At 41.3% G+C, this 6000-nt stretch overlaps 1 pseudogene; it reads right to left on the bottom strand.

Moving 5' to 3' along the window:
- Positions 1-812: 812 nt before the first annotated feature.
- LOC100729849 (large ribosomal subunit protein uL30-like) overlaps positions 813-6000 on the bottom strand; it is a 91476-nt pseudogene continuing 86288 nt past the window's right edge.

The raw sequence follows: 6000 nt of genomic DNA, 5'->3' as shown, positions 1-6000 counted from the left end.
TTTGATTTTTGATGCTGGGAATCTAACTCAGGACCTTGAACTTGCCAAGCAGGCACCTATGCCACTGAGCTACATCCCCAGCGAATGTTCTGTTTGACCCACTCTTGCTAAAAGAGCTAAAGACATCACATTACAGTGTTACATGCGTACCCCTGTTTATAGCAGAAGAATTCATAATAGCTAAATCTTAGAAACATAAGCAGAAAAATGGATAAAGAAAACAGGTTATCTACACAGTTGAACACCACTCACCTAATGAAGGATAAACTTGATTTGTGTGGAAAAATGGATGCACTTTGAAAACGTGCTGTTAAATGAAATAAATCAATCAGACACACAAGTTTAAACACCATATGGTTTTCCTCATGTAAGAAACCCAAAGTATAAATAAGGTAAGAGAAAAACAAAAGGTAAAAATAAATGGAGAGATAGAACTTCTGCAAGTAGGAAAGGGACCAAGAGATGGAGGAGGAAAGAGAGGAAAAGGACGTAAAGAGTGAAGATGTGTCATGAACACGTGCCAGCTACTCACAGTGATCATAATCATTGTGTGTCACAAACATGAACTAAAAAGTGCAAATAGAGGATGAGAATCTAGAGACAGAGGGAGGAGGAAGAGGAGAGGGAAGGGAAGGGAAGTAAAAAGAACGACTGTACGTTAGGTGTGTGTGCCTACTCCTTAAAATACATTTAAATTTATATAAACATCACGTAAGTTGGCAAGTTTTTCTTTGTTCTTGTTTATGTTTTTCAATTTCGAAGCAGACACTTTTTATTAACTGACTGAATCATAAAAACACCATGGTAGATACTTAGTTCCTCCTAATAAGCCTGTTGGTCTGGTCTTCTCTTTTCAGCATCTCCACCCTCCACAAAACAAGTGGTCTTTGTTTTCATTCTACCTTATGGAGACTATAATTTGAGGAAGATTTAGGTATTTGCCTCTTTAAAGCATTTTCCAACAGTGCAGCTCTCATGAATCAGATTTTCCATGCAGATGACGCCATATTTACCAAGATCAAGCAATCAATGAGCTGTCCATCAAGGCAATTTGCTTCTTATTAATTTTGCCATAGCACACTTGTATCTTAGTTCATTTACTGACTTCAGTTTTTGGTACCCCCATGTGATATATGGTTCCACAATTCTCTGTCACAGCCCGCAGGTGAGTCAACGTAGACCCTAGAGGGGGAGTAGGGATGAGAAGAGACAAGAGACGTGAAGAATGGAGACAAGACAGGATTCTGATCAAGTCTTGTTTATTCAAAGAAAGAGTAACAAATATATACTGGATTGGGGGAGGAGAGAGTTGGGTTCTGAAACCTGTCAGCAGGTAGCTTAGCAACAGTGGCAAGACTGAGGATTATAGGGTAATTCAAATCTCATTCAAATCTCCCGCATGCAGGCTCATAAAGTGGTAATCCCTGATAATCCCTGAATGGGCCAAACAGGCTAGGCAAGGAGCTGCTTAACTACCAAACTTAACTCCTAGAGGGGGTTAAGGTGGCTGCTGCCTGCAGATGTAAGGTGGCAGCCAACTACAGGGCTTCCTACAGTTCTCAGCATGTTAACTGAAGCCTCACTGAACTCAACAAAGGTGCCATTTAAGATTGGCAAAGATGAAGAAGCTGTGGACTTTTGGGCTCACAGCATTGATACCCCTGCTCTGGATGACAAAGGCCAATTTGGATTCTGCAGGTACACAGAAGTTGCCAGCTTTTCTTATCATCCTAGCCATTCAAATCTCAGTTCTTTTTTTTTTTTTTTTTTTTTTTTTTTTTTTTTTATCGGTACCAGGGATCGAACTCACGACTGCCTGCTTGCAAGGCAGGTGCTTATGCCGCTGAGCTAAATCCCCAGCCCCTCAAATCTCAGTTCTGCACATCTGTCTGTACTCTTTATAACAGTGCTTAGATTCATAGATCAGCGTCCTCCTTGACTTTTGAAACGTCTTCTGGGCAAACTTCTTTCTCAGGTGCTTTGCCTTCAGCTCTGCAAAATCTCTTCGCTTTTTTTTTTTTTTTTCTTTTTTTGTTTGTTTGTTTGTTTGTTTGCTTTTTGTACCAGGGATCTAGGGTACCAACCTTGCGCTTGCCAGGCAAGTGCTTGTGCTACTGAGCGAAAGCCCCGCCCCCCACCTTCACTTTTTCTTAAGAGTTTCTGCCACAGCAGGAACCTTCTTTTTCTTCTCTTCAACACCTTCCGTGGTTCCAGGCAGAAAAGTGGAAGCCAGTTTTAACAGATAATAGATTTCATCTTTTTTCAAAAAATGAACAGGACAGATAACACAAGATAGAAATTGAGAGGGAAAATAAACTGACATGTAGTTACTTAAAGATATTTTTTCATTTATATCTATCCTTTCATTTTTATTTACTGATAATTTTAACATCCAGAAAAGATTTGAGGTGTTTTCCAGAGACAAGTTTATCTCTCAGGACCACTTAGATCCACTGCAAAACAGTCCTTTGTGTTATATGATACACGGTGGTTTACAAAGTCTTCCTAGGCAAAGCTCCAGACATGCATTTGAGGTGCAGCAGTGGGTGCAGAACCATGAGGACTACTGATTTTCAGCCCCCTGTAAGATGATTTAGCATACACTTCCAGTAACTCAATGCTGGTAATATATAGATGACATGCTTTTTAAAATAATGCTCCAGATTAATGTTAATTAGAAAATACAATTTAATCTCTTACCACACTCTAAAACAGTCTTTTTCCCAGTACTGATGATTGAACCCAGGGCCTCATACACGTTATCCAGGCCCTGTAGCTTTCAGCCACATCCCTAAGTCTTTAAAACTTTTTAGTTTAATTTAATTTAATTTTTAATTTATTTTGAGACAAAAGTTTGCTAAATTGTGATCTTCCTGGTTCAGCTTTTGAGCAACTAGTACTGCAAGTGTGCATTAATAAAACATACAGATACTTCAGCAAAATACAGATATTCCAAAGGAGGGGCAAAGGTAGAGGAGAACACAAGGGCTGGAAGGCATAAATTACAGGTAGTGATGATCTAGACTGGGGTGTTTCCATTGTATGCTAGAATAACCAATCTTAACAAGGGATTCAAACTTCCACGTAATTTATTTTAAATTTAGAAATAAAGGAAGGTGAGGTTGGGGAAGGCAAGAGATAAAAAAAGGAAAAAACAAAAAAGGAAATGGGGAGGGGCCAGAGCTGGTGGTGTAGTTAAATGTTTCTGATGTGATTCAGATGGTTTAAAGGAAGAATTACAGTCATGATTAATGAAAACACATAATTTGCTGTAGTGCCACTGAACCTAACACCTGTAGAGAGTAATGGTTAAGTTTCAAGGAATTGCAGAAGTTTCAGTGCTGTTCCACTTACACGTGGACCCTACCCATCCGGCTTTTCCAGTGGAATGTAGGGCCTCAGGGTCCGGGAACAGTTAATGGCAGTAATATGGTCTTCTTCATGAGAGGTTGTACCCTGGTCAAATAGTGCAGGTGATTCTCAGGATGACCCAAAATGGATATATAGGAAAAGGAGTCTGGAGGCAGAATATACCACATTTCTGCGGCAGGCAAGGTCCTTCAGCAAGGACCACAGTCTGAGTCACGATGTGTAAGGAACAGGAGAAGTCAGCTGACTTTGCTGAATTTCCATGGAAGCATCCCTAGGAGTGCATAGTCCAGAAACAAGAATCATCCAAGGGTAAAACAAGATGTTGGTTAATAATGTATATTTGGAAATTAGTATTAATGAGTCTGGCATGTAACTCAGTGGTAGAGCACATGCCTAACATACCTGAGACCCTGGGCTTGATTACAAGCACTACACAAAACATGGGATGGCATTAATAATGTAATTTTTATATGGTTTATAAATAACTAAGGAAGACAGAGAAACACATGGCATATGCATGTACACACACACACACACACACACACACACACGGAACAAGAAGAGTAGCTTGCATGATCCTGGGAAAATGGGTGCCTGCCTGTGTAAATCAGACCATGGCTGTCAAGTTCAGCCTGTCCCAGCTCCATCGTATTACCCTAATGATTACCTCCATCTGTTTCAGCCACACCCATGTAAGCACCAATGACTGACTCAAGCAGCAGAGTTAGAAGCTTTACCCCTGCCTCCTTGCCAATGGGGTCTAGAAAGTGCCCAGAGCAGTCTTAAGTTATTGAGTCTGGAGGTCAACAGAATTCTCTGTGCCAGAAAGAATATTATATTTCAGGCTCCCTAACTTACCCTCTGGTCGCAGCCAACTTGCCTAACTGACCCATCCTTTCAAGTATGCAGTGCTTGGTTTCCCTTGCAAAGTCCTCTGCACAGCAGCGAATCACGACCTACCTCTGATAAACAGCCAGCCCACTGGGGCATTGAACTTTCCTCCTCTGATGAGGAGGGTGGGGAGGTGAGAGAGGATTCCAGAGATTTAATGCCCGAGCCAGAGGCAACCAAGGGCAAGTGCTTCATTAGGAACTTAACCAGGTACCTTATGGTAAAAGGCAAGGACCTAGTCACAAGGGAGATCTGGAAAGCAGAAACAGTGAAGATCAGGAAATCACACATGAGGCTAAGACGGCCTCAGGTCAGTCTGTGGATACCAGGATGATTTGTTTGGTTATGACAGACACCAGTCTCAGACTATGATGACTACGCTTCCACCACATTTGTCACCTGTTGATGCACCAGATTAGAAAGAGGGCACAGCTCTATCCAGGAGTTGGAGATCATGGGTCTCTGTGAGTACTAGAGAATGACTCCTTTCCATGTATTACACAGTGTTTAGTCTTTGAATGTTGACATATTTTCTCTACCATTTTTGGCACATTTCTCTTTTCACTGTTTAGTACAATGACTAATGCACATAATGGTTGGAAAAATACATATAAAATATGCAACACCTGGGTTGATTTTTACTGCAGCTTTCATTTAAGTTTGATTTAAAAACCCATCAGTCACTAGTGAGCTAACCACATCGAGTGCTTGACAGATGTAGGGCAGACTTGGCAAAATTCCTGTTATCTGAAGAAGGATTAAACCCCTTCACTAAGACATCTAGCTCCAGCTTACTTCTCCCTCACCTTTTCCCCGATGCTGTCTTTTGCTCCTGCTTTAGTTGTCCCTGTTCTAACCTTCTACAGCCTGGTTTCCAGCATCCCTTCCCTCTGGTTCTCTACAGTCCCTCCTTCCACTCAGGGCCAACTCTTCTCCACACCCTACCTGCTGCTGGCCTTGCAATCTCTGTGCACAATCTCCAGATCTCTCTGGATCCGTGTAACAGTTCAGCCATCTGCATTCTTCCTTAACTGAAAAAAACAAAAAACAGATCTTGTCCAAACACTTTTTCTGTAGTTCTCTGGGTTTGCAGGACTTCTTGTCATTGTCTTCTTCATTCCCCAAGGAGTTTATCCCACTCCAAATTCCAGACTGTTATCTCCCAGAGCAGGGCTCTTTCTGTGGGTACAGCCCTCTGCTTACTGATTCTATGTTCATGTGGACCTGATTATCCTTCATGTTGGCTTGTTATAATGACCTTTCCCTCACCCTCCAAACTGAGCATCTCAGACATACAGCATAGATGTCTCAAATATGCCTCATTACTGAGCCTACAGCTGAGTTCTCCCAGCCATGTTATTATGGCCATATAGTTTAGGTATGCAGGTACCAGAAAGAAAGCCAGGACCCTCCCCAGTGTGGCACACAGGCTCCTTGACCTCCTTGAACGTCCACTCACTCCATTTGTCTCATCAGAGAATAATTAAAGAATCTCTTCTTTATGTTACTCATATAGGCAAATATTCCCCAAGGACCCTACTGAGCTTTTCTTATTTACTCCTCAAAGAACAAGACAGAATACATTTTTTAAAAATATTCTTTACAAATTAAAAAAAATCTGTTCTTCAGAACTTTTAGGTTCCATATGCTTCCCTCAAACAGAATTATGGTTGATGAAAACCATATTTAAAGCATAAGAAAGCCTGTTGTTTTTCCCCGTTCTCACCTGCTGTGTTG

Source organism: Cavia porcellus, unplaced genomic scaffold (genome assembly GCF_034190915.1).
Source record: "Cavia porcellus strain 051 isolate PalLab524CR breed Dunkin Hartley unplaced genomic scaffold, mCavPor4.1 scaffold_4, whole genome shotgun sequence".
Lineage (NCBI taxonomy): Eukaryota > Metazoa > Chordata > Mammalia > Rodentia > Caviidae > Cavia > Cavia porcellus.
The sequence above is the reverse complement of the archived record's forward strand: the minus strand, read 5'-3'. Positions and strand labels throughout refer to the sequence as shown.